This window comes from Thamnophis sirtalis, unplaced genomic scaffold (genome assembly GCF_051295495.1).
Source record: "Thamnophis sirtalis isolate CommonGarterSnake01/CBP01778 unplaced genomic scaffold, rThaSir2_p1.2 scaffold_12, whole genome shotgun sequence".
Taxonomy (NCBI): domain Eukaryota; kingdom Metazoa; phylum Chordata; class Lepidosauria; order Squamata; family Natricidae; genus Thamnophis; species Thamnophis sirtalis.
The window spans coordinates 25,607,263-25,625,810 of record NW_028261392.1 but is presented as its reverse complement, the minus strand read 5'-3'; positions in this window follow the sequence as shown (position 1 = coordinate 25,625,810).

Below are 18,548 nucleotides of genomic sequence, written 5' to 3'. Positions count from 1 at the left end.
GTTTTATTTTCATTTTTTCATTTTCATTTCTTACAGTCACATATATACTGTGCATGATTGGGGCCATATAACATTAGGCAATAAACACAGCCATCCTTGTACTCCCCAAAATACAAAACCAATATACCACTTCAACCCTCCATACACCCTTTCTTACTCCCCCCTCCAACTTTCCTTTCTCCCCTCCAACATTCCCTTCTCCTACTTCCCCTCCCCCTCTGTCACTCCTTTCTCCCCCTCCCTTCCATCTCACCCTCCTTCCGATCCTCTCTCCCACCCTCTCTACCCCTCCCTCTTCTTTCCCTCTGCTCCTCGCTTCGGTGTATTTCTACTATCTATCGATATATTCAGCTTCTTATTTTTATACTAAAATTAAAAAAAGCAACAGTATACAAGTGCAATCATGTTACTTTAAAATCTGGCACATACTATATTTCCCCCCTCCCCCCTATGACCCCACCTCCCTTCCCCCCTCCCGACTTCCCAGAGCCCGTACACGGTATAGCTTTTTATCAAACACAGTCTAAGATGTATTAAAACCAAGAAAGTTGGGGGGGAAAAATAATAAAGAAAAAAAAGGGTGGGAAAGAAAAAAGAAAGAGAAGAAAAAAAGTCAGTAAAATCTCTGCGTTGAACTCAGCTTCTTACCATTACACAAACTTTAAGCAATTTACATTGTTCCTAATCTTAATTGTTTGATTACCTGCAGGATTTCCCCAGAAGTTATTTGTTAATTCAGCTTTTGCCTAGCTAGGGGCCTTTTCTCTAGCTAGGGGCCTTATCTCTTTATCTAAGTATCTGTCTGTTTCTAAACCCTTAATTTTGTCCCCTTTGTGCCTCCTTCCTCTATAACACAATTTAGATACATTTCAAATTTTTCTTTTGGTATCCTCTTCCAACTCTTTTCGTTTTTACCCTTGTTTCTGTCTATATCTTTTTTTTGTATTCATCAGTACTCCTCTCATATATGCTTTACTTACATCTCCTACAAATTCCCTGAATATACCCTTATTCATATTCAGAACAAAGTATTCAGATAGCAATTTTTTACAATCATTAATATACTTTTCATATCAAAATAAACTCCCATTCGACCTCCAAGACCTTCTTGCCTGCACTACCCTTCCCAATTCCGTCCAGACTGGGTTATGATCCAAGAGAACCCTTGCCGCAATCTTTGTCTTCTTCACCCTAGAAGATAAATCATTAGTGATTTGTATAAAATTCAAAGTTGTCCATCAAGTCTTTTTCCCTTCTAGAATTAGGTCTAATGCGATATATCTTCCAAAGGGATCTGCTTCAGTTCACTCAGCCTTAATGTCTTTTCTTAAGTATACAACTATACCATTTTTCTTTTGCGTAGCAGAGGTCACAAAATATTGACCAAGTTTGAGGTTGAACAGATATTTTGGATCAGTTAATTTAATATGAATTTCTTGCAGACAAGTTATATCGTTCTTGAACTGTTTGAAATAGTAAAATATTTTCTTTCTCTTCTGTAAAGAGTTCAGACATAACTCCTTGATCAATGGCCGATGATTATTGAGGTTGTTGCAATCTGCCTTGTTTTCCCATTCGTCTGGTAGTCGTACGGCTAGGTCCTTGTTCTCTGGTCCCTTGCCCTTCCGGAAGGAGGAAATGGTGCTTTCTGTCTGGTAGTTGTGTGATTTGCTGTTTATCTTGTCCTTCTCGTAATCTTTCTCCAGATCCAGATGATTCAGGGTGTCCCACCTTCAGGGTCTTGTGATAGAAATCTCGGGCTTCCCATACAGAGTTGAGACGATATATTTGCTTATCAAATGTAATTATAATACCAAATGGCACATCCCATCTATACTGTATCTGACGGTTTCTGAGTTCTTCCACTAGAAAAGCATAATCTCTCCTGGCTCTTAGCATTTGGGGTGGTATTTCTTTCAAGACAATCAAGTCCTATCCGCCAATTTGTAGCCTGGTATTATAAGACTCTTGTAGTATCACGTTTCTAGACTCTCTTGTAGTAAAATATATAATTACATCTCGAGGAAGTTGTTGCTGTTTTGCCGCCCAAGAGTTAATGCGATAAATTTTTTCGATCTGCCAGTCAAAGTTGATCCCCGGTCTTCCCACCAGACGATTAAAGGCCTCTGAGAAAATCTGCTTCAAGTTCTCCTGTTCGTTTTCACGCAGCCCCCTGACTCTTAATGCAAGCTCCATCTGTTTGTAGTGTATCATAACAATTTGTTTTTCTGCATTTTCGACTTTTTGTTGCATCACTTCAATTTTGGATGTCAAGTTAGTGTTGGCTTCCTCAAGAACCTCTAGTTTATCTTCCATTCCAGCAACATATTCTGTCAATACAGTTACAAGTCCCACCATATCGTCCTTTGTTTTGGCAATCCTAGTATCAAGCTTATCACATAAGTCTGCATTAAGTTTCTTTATCTCCTCTGTAAATTCTCTAAGAGTGTCAAAAAAAAATTCTTTCGTTAGTAAATCTCCAGTAGGGGGCGTAGAGGGTGAAAGCTGCAGCTTTGTGCCAAGTGCGTGAGGTGTATTCCTAAAAGGACGTCTCCCCGACTTTGATTTTGGTGTCATTATTTCTTTTCTTCAAACAATTATTCAACAATTATTCAAACTCTGCTGGCCCGTTGTGTAGCTTGCGAGAGAAGAAAGTATTAGGTCCCCCCTTTATTTGTTCTTAGAAGTTTTTCAAAAGGTTTCAGAAAAGAGCATTGTAACAAAGCAAGTTTCAAAAGATTAGCATTATTATGAAACAATTCATATTCATCTCTGTTTAGAATGTCTCTATATTAACAAGGAGGCTTTTACAGCTTTTAAAAGTTGATAAGAAAAAAATTCTTGGTAGGTCTTCAGAGAAACAAAACTAATTAGTCAAAGAATGCCATCTGGCTGTTCCTTTGATCTTTCTCTCTGTAGGACAGTTAAGAATGTGGCATCCGCCATTTTAGGAGCTTATTATTTTTTTTAGAAACCCGATGCACAAAGAAAGCTCTTTCTTTTTTAAAGAAAATAAAAAAGGGGGGACAGATAAAGTTCTCAGGTACGGACTCTGCTTGTATTAATCTCAAATAGATATATCAAAAATTGTCCTAAGCGGGGGTTCCTTACTTTGCGCCGTAGTGGTTACGGCAGAAGTTCCTGGCTCGGAGGTGTGATTCAGCCTTCGGTAGGCCCCCCTTCCGTTCGCAGGAAAGAAAAAAGCTGCAAACTTCAAAGAAAAGCTCTTGCCAGCTGGATCTCTCTCTCATCTTCTTTGCCTGAAGAATGAGTTTATCTACCAGGTATTTAGGCAGATAACGCAGCCAGGAACCCGGGGGCAGCTCGTTAAGCCACCGCCATCAGCAAGGTCCCGCCCCGGAAGTGTGCATTGTAGAAATGGGAGAATTTTTTAAAACTCCCCGATTGATGGCAACTTGAATTTAGGCAATGATTTTTCTCCAGTGTTCTGAGGCCTCCAAAGGAAACATAATCATAGATTGTCTTCAAATTAACTTTTGAAGAATTGGGAAGTGGAAATAGTGGAAGTGTCCAATAGGTCTTTGGCACCTGACGAAAAACACTTCTTACAACATATGGCTTAATTAGATAGTCTACATCATTAATTACAAAGTATTTATTTTACGTGTGGTAAGCTATCCCTTGTTCCTTAATTATGCAAAAGGTTGTACATCTCTTTAAAAATATTCTTCTTCGTTTAAAAATTGCTTATACTTACAAACAATCTGATCTCAACCTGAGAAAGTTGCGCATGTGCGGGAAGATGGCTGCTGAGCTTTTCACTCCAGCTCGGTCCGCTTGAGAAATAGCCTGGAAGAAGGTGGAACTCCGGTCTTGGAGTCTGGTTTCGCTGCCAGAAGAAGTAAGAACTCCCCAAAATACCCATGCCAACAGCGCATTGGAGAGACTTGCCTCCCCAGAGCTGCTAGGCACGGAAGACGCGGAAGACGCGGAAGAGCAGGAAAAAAAACGCCGGAATAAACTGGCGTTTTTAGGTTGGAGTCTTACCAAAGGAGGTCCCTGCAACTGAGCGAGATTTAGGGGACCCAAATGGACGATTCTTTGGAGGGTCGACTCTCCCGGACACCCCCTGACCCACATGACAGCTGGAGTGTTCTCTGCGGCGCTCGTTGGAGGGAAATGGTGGTGCTACACTGAAGGCTCCGCTTCGGCGTTTTAAGCTTTCGGTGTTTTGGCCACTCGTAGACAGCTTCTGATCGACTCTCTGTGGCGCTTTTTGGACCTAGCTTTAACCCTGTTTCCCTTATTGACTAGGAGGAGCTCTGGTGTCTGCCTGTCCTCTGGAAGACTGCTGGAAGACTGTTGCTATCGAAGGAGATGGGTGATTTGAGCGACGCTAGATGAGACAAGGCAGCTGGTTTATTCCCCGGCTGCCATAGTCTCTTAGGCGCCCGCCCGCCTTCCTCTACTCCAGTGGAGCATGTTACCGGCCGCCCCTGGCGCTTTTTGATATCTGTGCCTTGTTTCTTTGGATTCTTATGGACTCTGTTGACTGGCTTATAGAGGGGTAGTCGGTTTGATATGGGGCAGTATAAGACCTGCCAGTCGGCCTTGCGGCCATTGCCACGGCCCCTTAGTCTACTCCCTAGGCCTTTTCTACAGTGCAGCCTTTCCTCTCTTCCCTGGCCCCTCGGTCTGCTCTTACTCATACGGGACTCTATTATATGGTTCTCTGCTCACGGCTATTGGACATTGGACATTGGACATTAGACTCACGATCTGGTCCTGGCTGGTATGACCATTGCTGCCTGTCGTTGTTAAGAGATCCCATCTTAGCCCCTTTGGAGCTCCTATCCCAATACCATCTATACCATCTTTACCATCGATCACGCAAGAAGAGAGAAGACAAAATCTTTCTCCCCCTTTATATTTCCACGAACCCCTCCAGACTGGACTTTTTTGCGAACCCACCTACAAACTTTACCCGAACTTGCACATCTTTTTAATAGCTGCGCAATTTTTCTTTTGTATGAGGAGTGATTAGATTAGATTGCATGTGGTACGTATGCATTTGATTGAATGATCCCACACTTTTTAACTTTTTTATCTTGTGTAATCCCCTTTATATTATATTGTTGTATTTTAATTGTTGTGGGGGGGGTGAGTGAGTGAGTTTGGGTGTGCAAGCGAGATTGGGATGGGAACTGGGTTCCCCCACACTGAGTGCTTTGCAGAAGTGTTGAGAGGGATCTGGGCCTATTCCTATCTCAGGATGACTGATTCGAAGACCCTGTCGGGAAATGCTGGGGCTGTGGGTGGGGATGGAGGGACCACAGACACGGGAGTGGGCCGGAGCATTACAGTCTTAACAGAGAGGGGCAGATATGGCGGGGACTTTAGGGCTGGCCATTACCGGGGAAGGAGGGCTCGCTACGTTACAGAGATCCCTCCTTCCGGCCCTATGAGTCCCACTCCAAGGCCAGATGGCGTGAGTAATCAGGACCCTGGTCTCAGGCTGCTGTCGCTAAATGCCAGGTCTGTAGTTCACAAGGCTGCCCTCGTCCGGGACCTAATTTTAGATGAGAGGGCAGACCTGGCATGTATTACTGAAACCTGGCTGGGCCCGGAGGGAGGAGTCCCCCTCATAGAGATGTGCCCAGAGGGTTTTCAGGTGCTTCATCAGCCGCAACCCAAGAGAAGGGGTGGGGGTGTGGCTATTGTTATCCGAGAGTCTCTAGTACCTCATAGGATCCCTGCTCCGGAGCTTGTCGGGTGTGAGTCCTTGCTGGTGAAGTTGGACCTCAAGGGTCAAGTGGGCTTGCTGTTAACGTACCTGCCTCCCAACAGCATTGCAGCAGCCCTCCCCTCGCTCCTCGAGTCAGTAGCTGAGCTGGCAATTGAGTTCCCCAGGCTTATGGTTCTGGGGGATTTCAATTTGCCTTCGCTCGGTGAACACTCTGATGGAGCGCAGGAGTTCATGGCTTCCATGACAGCCATGGGCTTGACCCAAGTAATTCGGGGCCCGACTCATTCGGCGGGTCACACGCTCGACCTCGTATTCCTCTCGGAGCTGTGGAGTTGTGATCTTGGTTTGAGGGGTAGCGAGATCTTACCCCTGTCATGGTCGGACCACTACCTACTGATGCTTGACTTTCAGAGACCAAACCCCCACTGTAGGGAGGAGGAACCGATTAGGTGGTTCCACCCCAGGCACCTTATGGACCCTTTGGGCTTTCAGACGGAGCTTGGTGTTGTTCCTGATACCCTCGCCCGCAGTCCGGCGGAGACTCTGGTTGCTGCCTGGAATTCAGCAGCGGCAGAGGCTCTTAACTGGATTGCGCCTTTACGGCCGATCCGAGGCAGTGGATCCAGGAGGGCCCCTTGGTTTACTGAGGAACTCCGGGAGATGAAGCACCGAAAGAGACGCCTAGAGCAATGATGGAGATCCAGTAAGTCTGAGTCAGACCGAGCGCTTTTAACATCCAGCATCAGAGTCTATCTTCAGGCAATCAGGACGACAAAAAGAACATACATTGCCTCTCTGATATCTTCCGCTGAGTCGCACCCAGCCGCCTTGTTCAGGATAACCCGTTACCTCCTAAACAGGAGGGATATGAGCGATCCTTTGCAAGGCAGAGCTGAGGACTACGTCCAATTCCTCGCAGATAAAGTGGCTCGGCTTTGGACGGACTTGGACTCCAAATGCGCAGAGCCAGCCGAGGCACCAGGGGAGAATCTGGCAGGACATCACTGGATTGATTTTCAAGCTGTTATCCCTGAGGACGTGGACAAGGCCCTGGGAGCCGTAAGTGCCTCCACATGTGTGCTGGACCCGTGCCCCTCCTGGCTGGTTGCTAACAGCAGGGAGGTGACACGGGGCTGGATCCAGGCGGTTGTTACCGCCTCCCTTCGGGAGGGGTTCTTTCCCCCTGCTTTAAAGACGGCGGTGGTGAGACCCCTTCTGAAGAAACCATCTTTGGATCCAGCCGTTTTAAATAACTATCGTCGGGTCTCCAACCTCCCCTTCGTGGGGAAGGTTGTTGAGAAAGTGGTGGCCTTTCAGCTCCGGCGGTCCTTGGAGGAAACCGATTATCTAGATCCCTTCCAGTCGGGATTTAGGCCTGGCTACAGTACGGAAACCGCTTTGGTCGCGCTGACTGATGATCTCTGGAGAGCCAGGGATGGAGGTCATGCCTCCATCCTAGTGCTCCTTGACCTCTCAGCGGCCTTCGATACCACCGACCATGGTATCCTTCTGCGACGACTGCGGGAGGTGGGGGTGGGAGGCACTGTTTTACGGTGGTTCTCCTCTTACCTCTCGGACAGGTCGCAGTCGGTGTTGGTCGGAGGGCAGAGATCGACCCCTAGTCCCCTGAGTTATGGGGTGCCGCAGGGTTCGGTCCTGTCCCCCCTCCTGTTTAATATCTACATGAAGCCGCTGGGTGAGATCATTCGACGGCACGGGATAAAATACCATCAGTATGCGGACGATACACAGTTGTATCTGTCCGCCCCGTGCCAACTCAGTGAAGCAGTTGACGTGATGTGCCAGTGCCTCGAGGCTGTTAGGGACTGGATGGGGGTTAACAAGCTTGTACTCAATCCGGATAAGACCGAGTGGCTGGTGTGTTTCCCTCCTACTAATTGGCCAAGTTTTCCATCTCTCAGGCTGGGGGGGTCAAACAGTACACCCCTCAGACAGGGTTCGCAATTTGGGAGTCCTCCTAGACCCACAGCTGACTTTCGAACACTACTTGTCGGCTGTGACCAGGGGGGCATTTGCCCAGGTTCGCCTGGTTTACCAGTTGCATCCCTATCTGAACCGGGAGGCCCTCACAACAGTCACTCGTGCCCTTGTGACCTCTAGACTGGACTACTGCAACGTGCTCTACATGGGGCAGCCCTTGAAGAGCATTCGGAGACTTCAGCTTGTCCAGAATACAGCCGCGCGAGTGATCGTGGGTGCACCTCGGTTCACCCACGTAACACCTATCCTCCGCGAGCTGCACTGGCTGCCTATTGGTCTTCAGATACGCTTCAAGGCGCTAGTCGTCACTTATAAAGGCCTTCATGGTATTGGACCTGGGTACTTGAGAGACCGTCTGCTGCCAATTACCTCCAATAGACTGATTAGATCCCACCGATTAGGCCTCCTCCGAATTCCCTCCGCCGGCCAATGCCGACTGGCGACTACCCGGAGGAGGGCCTTCTCTGTGGCTGCTCCGACCCTCTGGAACGAGCTCCCCGTGGAGATTCGAACCCTCACCACCCTCCAGGCCTTCCGCAAAGCCCTTAAAACCTGGCTGTTCCGACAGGCCTGGGGCTAAAGAGCTTTGCCCCCCTTCTCAAATGGTATGGTTGTTGTGTGCCTTTTAAATTTTTATACTGTTATGTTCGTCTTTTATCCCCCTGTCTGTACCCCCTTCCCTGGCTGAATTGTGAGCCACCCTGAGTCCCCTTTGGGGAAAAGGGCGGCATATAAATGTAATAAATCTAATCTAATCTAATCTTTATTATGATTTAAAAATCACTAACCAGAACAACATACACCTACAATATTATTCTGCTTTTGCTTTTTGGCACCCCATTGCTAATATCAACACTATTCTTACATTTATATATATTTATCAAATTTGTAAACTTACCTAAGTTACAATAGAGGAATCAGATCCTTATAGAGTTTGAATTCCATGTATTAAACAGGTCTGCTAATTAATGTACATTAAGCTGGGGAACATTTTATTTATTAGATCTATATGCACCCATCTCACTTAGAACATCCTTTTCAAAAGAATATAAGCTTGTTTTAAGTGGTTGCATTCTTTTCTGCCTGCCTCCCTCCCTCAGTGGAAACTGTGGATATAACATCAGTAAGATACAGTATAAACTTTGTGCCATGATTTAGCCTGAATTGTTTGTATGTGTGTGTATACATACACCCATCTGCTTGTGGAATCTTAATGTGTTAACAATCAATAAGGGACTTCCATATTCATTCCAGAATGAACAGCTTTTTCTACAGGTACAGCAACACAATTTAAAATAGACTGTTGAAAGAACTCAAGGCCAGAAAGAACCGATGTAGCAATTTGGGGCAATAGGATTTAATGGGAGTTTGGTTCATTTTGTTATCTACAAATAGTAAAAAGTACACTATGTATTTTCTAAAAATATTGTATAGGCTTTTGAGTAAATTTTCAACTTTTCAGATCTTAGACAAGCACATTTTTATTGTGTGTGCACACTAAATTTAGTCCCAAAGGTGCTTTTTCAGGAGGCAACTGGACTTTCTTGTTTTTTCTTTGAAGACGTTTGGCTTATCATCCAAGAAGCTCGTTCAGCTCTTACAGGATAAGTGGGGAATGGAAGGATTTATATTCCTTCTTGGTCATTTGCATACTTTTAGACTTTAGAGGGTCATTGAAGCACTTGGAGGTTTATCTATATCCTCATTGTCACCTGAGGACAGCTCCTGGTTCCTGTAGACTGCAGTTTTTTTTCTCTGGAAATCCATTCCTACTCCCACCCCATTCAAAGGGTGTTTTTTTTCCCAAAATTGTATAGCTAAAAGTCTGTAGAGATTCTCAGTCATCCAGGTCATGGTTGAATTTCCAGAGGAAAGATTGCAGATTACAGGAACCAGGAGCACTACTCAGGTGATCCTGAGAACACAGATAAACCTCCAAATCCTTCAACAACACTCTAAAAGGGTGCAAATGACCAGCTATCTGCAAGGAATAAAAATCCTTCCATTCCCCACTATCTTGCCAGAGCTGAAGAAGCTACTTGGATGAGAAGTGAAACGTCTTTAAAGAAAAAAACAAGAAAGTCCAGTTGCCTCCTGAAAAAGCACCTTTGGAACAAACATGACCTGGATGACTGAGAATCTCTACAGACATTAAATTTAGGTACATCAAAGAAAGTGTTGCAAGTAACATAGATGAACCCGTTTCTTTCCTGCAGTGATTGTGAATATTTGTTCTGTGTTGCTGCTCAGCTGCTACTCTCTATGTGTAGAAAGTTAGCACCAATCCCTCTCCTAGAAGAATGAAATATTTTGAAAAATATAAAAAAAGCAGGATAAAATATTTCCCCTAAAAGAGAAAGAGAGCCCCAGCTCCATGGCCCCAAGCAAGATACTAAGTTGAGGCCAGCTTTTCAAAATGCAGATTTGGTAATTCGTTACTCCCTGCAGCAAGGTCTGAATAAAGGTAGGGTTAGCCCTCAGCCATAATAAGAATTGCCCAACAAGCCCCTTCATTGCATCACCCTCCAAACTTCAACCAAATTTAGCTCAGGCAACTTACAGAGCCAGCTATGACCCCTACAACAGCGAATAGAATACATGTTCTTACATAGCAACAGGAAGATCAAGTGCAAAACCCAAGAGATGGTATAAACACCCCCCCACTCTCAATTCCATGTGGTCAGCTGCACCAGAACCATCAATGTGGTTCTGTTCATCATTAAACCATCTTTCCAATCAGCCTTCATGTTTCTGGTGTCTTTTTCCCGGCTTGGAACTGAACCAGATGAATATTTCATCCAACATATGTATGAGAGAGAATGCATTGTTCATTTAAAAAAAAAAGAAAAATGGATTAACAAGGTGTCCTAAAAGATAACTATGGCTGAAAATATTTAATTCATTGTGCTTATAATCCATTTCAACATATAATATGAATCTTATGCTGGAATGCATTTGCTTTTTGCCAGACATTTTCCATTCAAGTCAAAAAGTTTTTGTTTTTTTTAATGTCCATCCACAGAAAATCCTTCCAATAGAATCTGGCTTATCCACCTGGTCTTTCATATTACCATTTCAAAGTAACCCAGAGAAAACACACCAACCACATATATTAACAATATTTTTATTGAGGTTACAGTAACAGAATCAACTATAAAAGTACTTCTTCCCTGAAAAGACCTAAGGAAGGTCCATTTTGAGATATTTTTTCCACCCCTACTCTTTCTTTAGACTCAAATTTTGGATTAGATTTAGATTAGATTTTACTTTATTTGTATGCCGCCCTTTTCCCTGAGGGGACTCAGGGCGGCTCAGAATTCAAGGGAGGGGAAAAACAGACAAGTTACAAACATGAAAACCATACACCGTTAAAAACACAATAGTCATACCATTCGAGTGGGGTTGCAAGTCTTTAGCCCCAGGCCTGTCGGAACAGCCAGCTTTTAAGGGCTATGCGGAAGGCCTGGAGGGTGGTGAGGGTACGAATCTCCATGGGGAGTTCGTTCCAGAGGGTCGGAGCAGCCACCGAGAAGGCCCTCCTCCGGGTAGTTGCCAGTCGACATTGGCCGGCTGATGGAATTCGGAGGAGGCCTAGTCTATGGGATCTTATTGGTCTAGTGGAGGTAATTGGCAGTAGGCGGTCTCTCAAGTACACAGATTTTATGAGACTATTATCCATGCTGTGATTTTTCCTCCTGCAAATTGTAGACAGGTAGCAATGTTCAGTTTGGAGATTAGTGGCTTTCTCCTTGCAACTCTGTTATGCATGCTATTGTTCAGGGTTCTCCTGCTGGGAGTTTCATGAACTCCAACAAGTGCACCGTTAACTTTTGTAGACATTACGTAGACTCTTGGAGACCTCCTAGAACTGTGATAGTGAACCTATGGCACACAAGCCACAGGTGGCACGCGGAACCATTTCTGAAGGTACGCGAGACATTGTTCTGTCAGCTCCAGGGGGCATGCTTCAGGGAAGCCTCTGGGGGGCGAAAAATGGCCAAAAATCAAGGCCGAAAATCAGCTGGCCAGTGTGTGCATGCACGCTGGAGCTGACAGGGCAACACCTCGCATGCCCTCAGAAATGCCTCCGCGTGCCACCTGCGGCATGCATGCCATAGATTCGCCATCACGGTTATACATCTTGCTCTTGTTGTGATCTAGGTCAATTGTCCACTCTGCAGACTCTTGGAGACCACCTGGAATATTATACATCTTGCTCTTGTTGTGATCTTGGTCGATTGTCCATTCCGAGGGAAGCTAACAATAGTGTTGAATTGCCTCCATGTGAACACAATCTGCCTATTAGTGGATTGACAGAGTCCAAATTTCTTGGAAATAGTTTTCATAATCTTTTCCAGGCTGGCAAACAGTTACAACTGGTGTTTTCTTTAGCAGTCCCCAGCAATTTGCTTTGTTCAAACCATGACTCAGATCTATGTTGTGAGATCAGCTTTTGACAGTGAATAGCCAGAAATCTGCTTGTTAAGTAAGGCAGGACTTCCCACATTCACACCTGGTTATCATCCCATTGATTGAAACACCTGACTCTAATTTCCCCTTCAAATGAACTGATATTCCTAGAGGTTCTCATCTGTTTATTACTCAACAATATGTAGCAGCTTGGGATCATTGTCCCCAATAAATAAATGAACAAGCATAAATATTTTGACTCATTTGTTTAATTTTAGGGCTTTGTGGAGGACAGATCTTGCTTTAGATCATATTTATGCTGAAATATTAAAAAATCATACTTTGAATCTAATGAAATTGACATCTTTTTTTCTGAAAGCTAAATGGTGAAACTACCTACATTTCTCTACTTAGAAGCTTTAGCTGGTGCAAAATGTAGTGGCCCATTTGCAGGTGGGCCGAGTTGCAATTTGCATATAACAAGCTCTCCAATACTTGATGGTGACCCTAAAAGGAAATGTTGACTGATGTTTGACTTGACTACCCTTTCATTGGATCAGTTTTAGTGACCTACTATCACCCCTGTCACTTTTGCTTTGTGGGAGTTCAGCCAGGATTTTGAAAAGTGGACACCCCAATCGGATAAGATACTCTGTAAATACTGCACATCATAGGAATAGATGCCCTGTTGCACTTATTGTACCCCATATAGGAATTCACTTTTAGAGCCTAAAACATTTAAAAATATAATTGCAATTACATAATCCTAATTGGAGATAAAGGTAACTCCTCAGAGCTGTTCTGCAGAGGCAGAAGACAAACAAAAACATTCCTCATGCACGGAAATAAATCCTACTTGCCTAGTAGTGAATCTTTTTGCTTTCGGTCAATTGGCCATTCCCCAAGAACAACAGCAGCTTCTGTTCAATTAAAATCAGGGGATAATTTATCCTATTTTTTTTTCATTTTGATGCATTTTTAAAAAGGAGGTGAAGATCCTGGAGTCATTTCCATAAATGGACTCTGCTAACCACAAAAGAACTCCTGATTTCTGTGATCACGTAATACCACATGTCTTCATGAGCAGAATGAGATGGTTTTTGGTTCTATGATTTTGTTTGTTTTGATAAACTACAGTAAAAAACAATATGCAACTTTTTTGTTGAGAAATGAGGCTGATACTTTTTCAACTTCCTCTCATAGAAGCCACTCAGTTTTTTCACAACATGTAGGACACTTTTCTTTTCATGCAGTGTGGGCTAAGTAAAATCCATTAACACAGCAATCTACAATAACTTGGCCCCCACTCTCGTCGCCTTCCGGAAAAGTCTGAAAGTATGCCTCTGCAGCCTTGCCTTGACACAAAGAAGAGGAGCACTGCTACTGTAGGGCTGACTAGTGTCTTGGTATTCCACCCTGCCTTTTAATTGATTCTTAATATTTGTCTCTTTTAAATTTTATATGCTCTTTTTATGCTTTTGATGTTTTATTTGTACACTGCTCAGTATCCTTTTCTGAGGGCAGTTCTTAAACATGATAAATAAATAAATTTGCAGCAGGACAGGGTGTTTGCTCATCAATGTCAGCATTTCAAGCTTGACATATCAGACAGTGATAATGGATCAACTTGACTGCTTCAGATAGAGAATGGAAGTGCCCTAAAGGTAGAATTACAACTCCCAGTTCCTTCTCAGTCCTGGTTGAGAAGTATAGATTGAGCAAAACCTGAAAGGTTAAGAGGCTGTACATCACTGTGTTATGGAAAGTGGAGATAGAATAAAGAAACACCTTGGTGCTAGTTGGAATGTAGAAAGTCATGGATGACAGCAAAAGGAATCCCTGTTAGAGAGGAACCAGCAGAACATGTTTTTGATTTGTAATCAATACGGAAGATATCACTTTGGAGAAAGTCACTATTGCATCATCTTTTAAAAAGAAGTATATGTTACATTGTTCCTTAAAACCTCAGAGAAGTGGCAACAAGTACTGTAAGTCAACCGATGTCCCAATATAAGAAGAAATCCATATATACAACTGATTAGATGGTCAGGAAAAACTGTTGATATCCTACAAGTGTCCTGGATTTGGGAAATGTTTGGAAGTTTTATATATTTTGAATGAGAAGATTGTTGTGGCCCGCCAGCGGTCAGAGGAGCTGGCAGCAGATTCGGACAGTGAGGAAGTTGGGGAAGAACATGGGCCAGCCCTGGAGTCTGGGGAAGGCTCTGATGAGGGCTCTGTGTTGGAGGCAGAGAAAGGGCCAGAGCCGTATGCCAGTTATCAGCTGCATTCAGAGTCAGACATCAGTGAGGCAGACAAACAGCTGGAGCCTGTTCCTAGTGTGCGCATGCGCAGAGTTGTCAGACAAAGGGAACAGCTAAAGAACAGGGGTCAACTTGGGAGTAAGGCCACAGGTGGATGAATGGCCCCTCCCAGGGGAAAGAAAAGAGAAGCGGAAGGGGAATGGAGTTTGCAGGAGACAATTAGTTCGCTTAATTGATTCGTGATTCTCCGAGATTCCTTACCAAGTTTTACAGATATCAGCCTGTCAGCTTTCCAAGCCAGATAAGGTCTGTGACTGAACATTCTCCCTTGAAAGACTGCTGGATGTGAATGAGCAGAATTCACAACAAATTAATAAAAGGGAATTTTGTCGGGACAAGGAGTTTGTTTCAGGCTCTTAGGAAGCCTAAGTCAGAACAAAGATAACTTACTAGAAAAGAAGTCATATTGCATTTGCTGAGGTCAAGGTATCACCAAATTTTCTAAAAATTAAATTGGGAATTCCTCTTTCAGCAAAGCATCAAAATAGTTTTTGAGAAAAGCAAGACATTTCAATAAGACATCATCATCATACAATTCCACAAGTGTACTTCAATACATAGGATTAAATTTAACCTAAGTTTAGATTTCTAGTTCAGGTATAATACCTGCAAAATTCTAAGAAAGGCTTAAAGATCTGCATAAGAGTTTTTAAAAAATCTAATAACTGAAAATGAAAACACCAAATATGAATCACTATTAAATTAAAGGTTGTAGAGCAAGATGATGGGCAAATTCCAGGAAATAATTGAGTTCTACTTACCTACATTCTAAAAAGTAGGTCTAATAAATTTATAATTACGTGTTCCTTTTAATTCTTATATAACGGTTAAATATTTATCTCAACTTGTTTTCAATTCTGAAGAAAATAAAGGCATCAGATAAAAAGAAAAGAAGGTAAAACAAATGTTAAAATCTGAATTACCTTTCCAATGTATTTTAGTTAAAAATGACTAAACCTTACATTATATTGAACATGTCTATTGTTTTAAGTATATTCTTTGCTTCCAATCAAAAAGTATAGACAATTTCTTCTGCAAAAAAGTGGCTAATTGAACTCTGAAAGTATGCCTCCATGCCCAAAACTTTGTATTTCTGACAGATTTTAATTCAACTTAAAATAAATTTTGCCTTCAAATTCTAAATATGAGTTTATACCATCTAAAATTTAGGTTTCTTTTAATATAAAGTTTTAATTCCTAAGCCAGAATTACTGTTTTAATTTTTTTATTTAGCATTTGGCATACGATTTACACTGTGTTATTGTTGATATTTCTATATTACCTACATTGTCATTTGTCATGACAAAGTTGTCATATTTTGGTTAAACTAATTAAAGAAATATGAAAAAACAGTCTAATTCTATGATACATGTAAATTTCCTTCATCTGTTTTGTACTTGCGTTTACCATTTTTTGCAAGATTGAATCTAAGTCAATCACCGGGACCAGAGATGTATTTTTCCGAGCTTTTGGACTCATGATAGAGCCCACCTTCAGGGAACTTCTCTTGGAAGAGTGAACCTCTGGTCCCAGTGACCAGCCCAGATTCAAACTTGCAACATTATCCTGAGACATGTATATTTACAATTTTTTACCTTTTTTAAATATAGTGTCTACCTTTCCTTTGAAAATGCTTAACGCAAATATTTTTTTCCTCATAATCCACTCTTGATACTATTGAAGTGTCCCACTCTCAAAACAATTAATTACTTTTGTATCATTAATTTTCTCAAATTTTGCTCTTAATGAAATCAATTATACTTTTAGATTTATAATAATTCCTTTAACATGAGCATGTATATTATTATTCCTTTGACATGAAATATTATTATTATGGTCCATCCTACAGCCAGATTTTTACACTGATTTTTTTAATCCATTCCTATCAATTCCTTCTCAAGAACCTACGATAGATATGTTTGATGGTGTTAAAGGTATTGTCACAGGATGTCAGTTGTTCCGAGTGAAGTTGCCTTTTGCAATTGACTGATAGGGATTTTGTCAAAGCCAATGGTGTTCAAGTGGTGCTCCAGATGCTTTGAGATTGCACCATTATTGGTACTATCTTTGCTTTCATTTGCCACTATCTTTCTTCCTATATTTGCAAGTCTTTATTGTTTATTATTTTCTCCAGTTTTTTTCTCTTCTATTCTGCTGTTTCCAGGTACTGCCACATTCAGACTTTTTTGTCTTTCTTATTGACAATTGTTAACATGGCAGGGACTTGTCTGTTTGAATTAAAAACATATATCACTTTAGCTTATTCATCTTATGTTACTTTATTTTATGGCCCCACCAGCTCTTGCTTGCAAGCAAATAGAATTTCTTGCAGATCTTCCAATGCACTGTTGTCAGTCCATCATTTGTAGATAGTCTTGAATTATTAAATTTCCAACAATCTCATACTGTGAATCTGATTGTACATTACCATGCATAATTATAATAAATTGTTTAGGTATACTGGATGCCATACCAAAAAATCTTGGTCAGCATTTAGAAAATGCATTGAAAAAAAACGATCTATCAATTATAAAAGGTCAGATTGCTTGGATCTGCACATATACTGTACTATGCCCATATATTTTAGGATCCTAGATTCTTAGGAAAAATTCAATGCATATGAAGGTCGATACCAACTAAAAAAATGATAACTGTGATTTCAGATTTTCTGACTAAATAAATAAATAATAATAATCATCTATCAAAACTACATGGCTATGGATGAAGCATGTAACAGTGATACCCATTGTCATCAGGGCATTTGGCACCATGCCCAAGAATTTTACAAGATACATCAACAACTTGCAGCTTCCTGCAATAACACCAGCGCAACTGCAAAAAACTGCTACTTGAAACATCTTATTCAGTTGGCTGAGTTTCATGTTTGATATAGGTGCAGGAGGGCCACAAATGTTTGAAGGAATGTTACAATTTAGAGTTAAGTCTTGGGGTTCCATAGCCATGTTCCTTGGTCACAAAATATATTTAAAGGAGGTTCATGGTGAAGAAAAGTTTCAGAACCACTGGACTATGTATTGGTACTTAACCTGGATGAGATTCCTTTCATTCAATATTGGTAGCTAATAAGAGAAAAAAATACAGGTAGTCCTCAACAGTTCGTTTAGTAATTGTTTGAAGTTACGTCATTGAAAAAGTTACTTATGATCATTTTTCACACAACCATTGCAGCATCCCCATGATCATGCGATCAAAATTCAGACACAGCTGGAGCAGTAAAGGAAGGCTGGGGAATATACTGTGGTTGAAATGTTGTGAAGAAATTACATATTTTTTTTCCTTTTGAGGTGTGTTTAATATAACCAACTCAATAAAATAGGCAATAACTCTCAATATGACTAATAATATTAAGTATTTTGTATTTTTGCCTCTTTAGGTTTCTATCACAGTCCAGGTAAATAGATAAAGATATCAATTCAGCTGGATTAGTGTCAATTTAAAAAACCCTTCCTTTTTTTAATTCAGCTGATGGCCTTTGCATAATGAAGCAGAAAACAACCTCTAATGTGTAAAGTTAACATTAGAGAAACTAAAGATGTAGGACAGGCAATATCCAACAACCAGTTTTGCCTGTCTAGATGTGAAATACTTTGAAGGGTGTGCTCCTTCTTAAAATGTGTCAGTGAAACTGCAAATGTAAGACTACAGTAATGGATCAACAATAAAACAAGGACAGATTAAACAGGCTGTGTGTGTCACAATGTATTTGGACATCCGCTGTTCTACACTATCAGGTAACCTAGTTAACAGAAATCCATAATGTATTTTGTCATTTCTTGTTGCAACTCAGAGTATTTATAGCTGACAAAGCATTTTGTTATGTATATACCTGTGCATATAACGATGATCACGGATGCAGGATCAATAGGACATCAATACGGTGTTTAATCTAATTGTGGCATGCCGTGGGAACAACTGGGATTTTCACCTGAAGAAACTGAAATCAAACCTCAAACAAAACAAAAATTAAGTTCTAAAGGAGGGGGGTCTTCCTCCCAGCGCCCCCTCTCTGCCCCCCAATTTCTCAGGCGATTATTGGAAGCAGGATTACTTGGATAAAAAGGCATAAGCATGTAGGGGAAATCCCT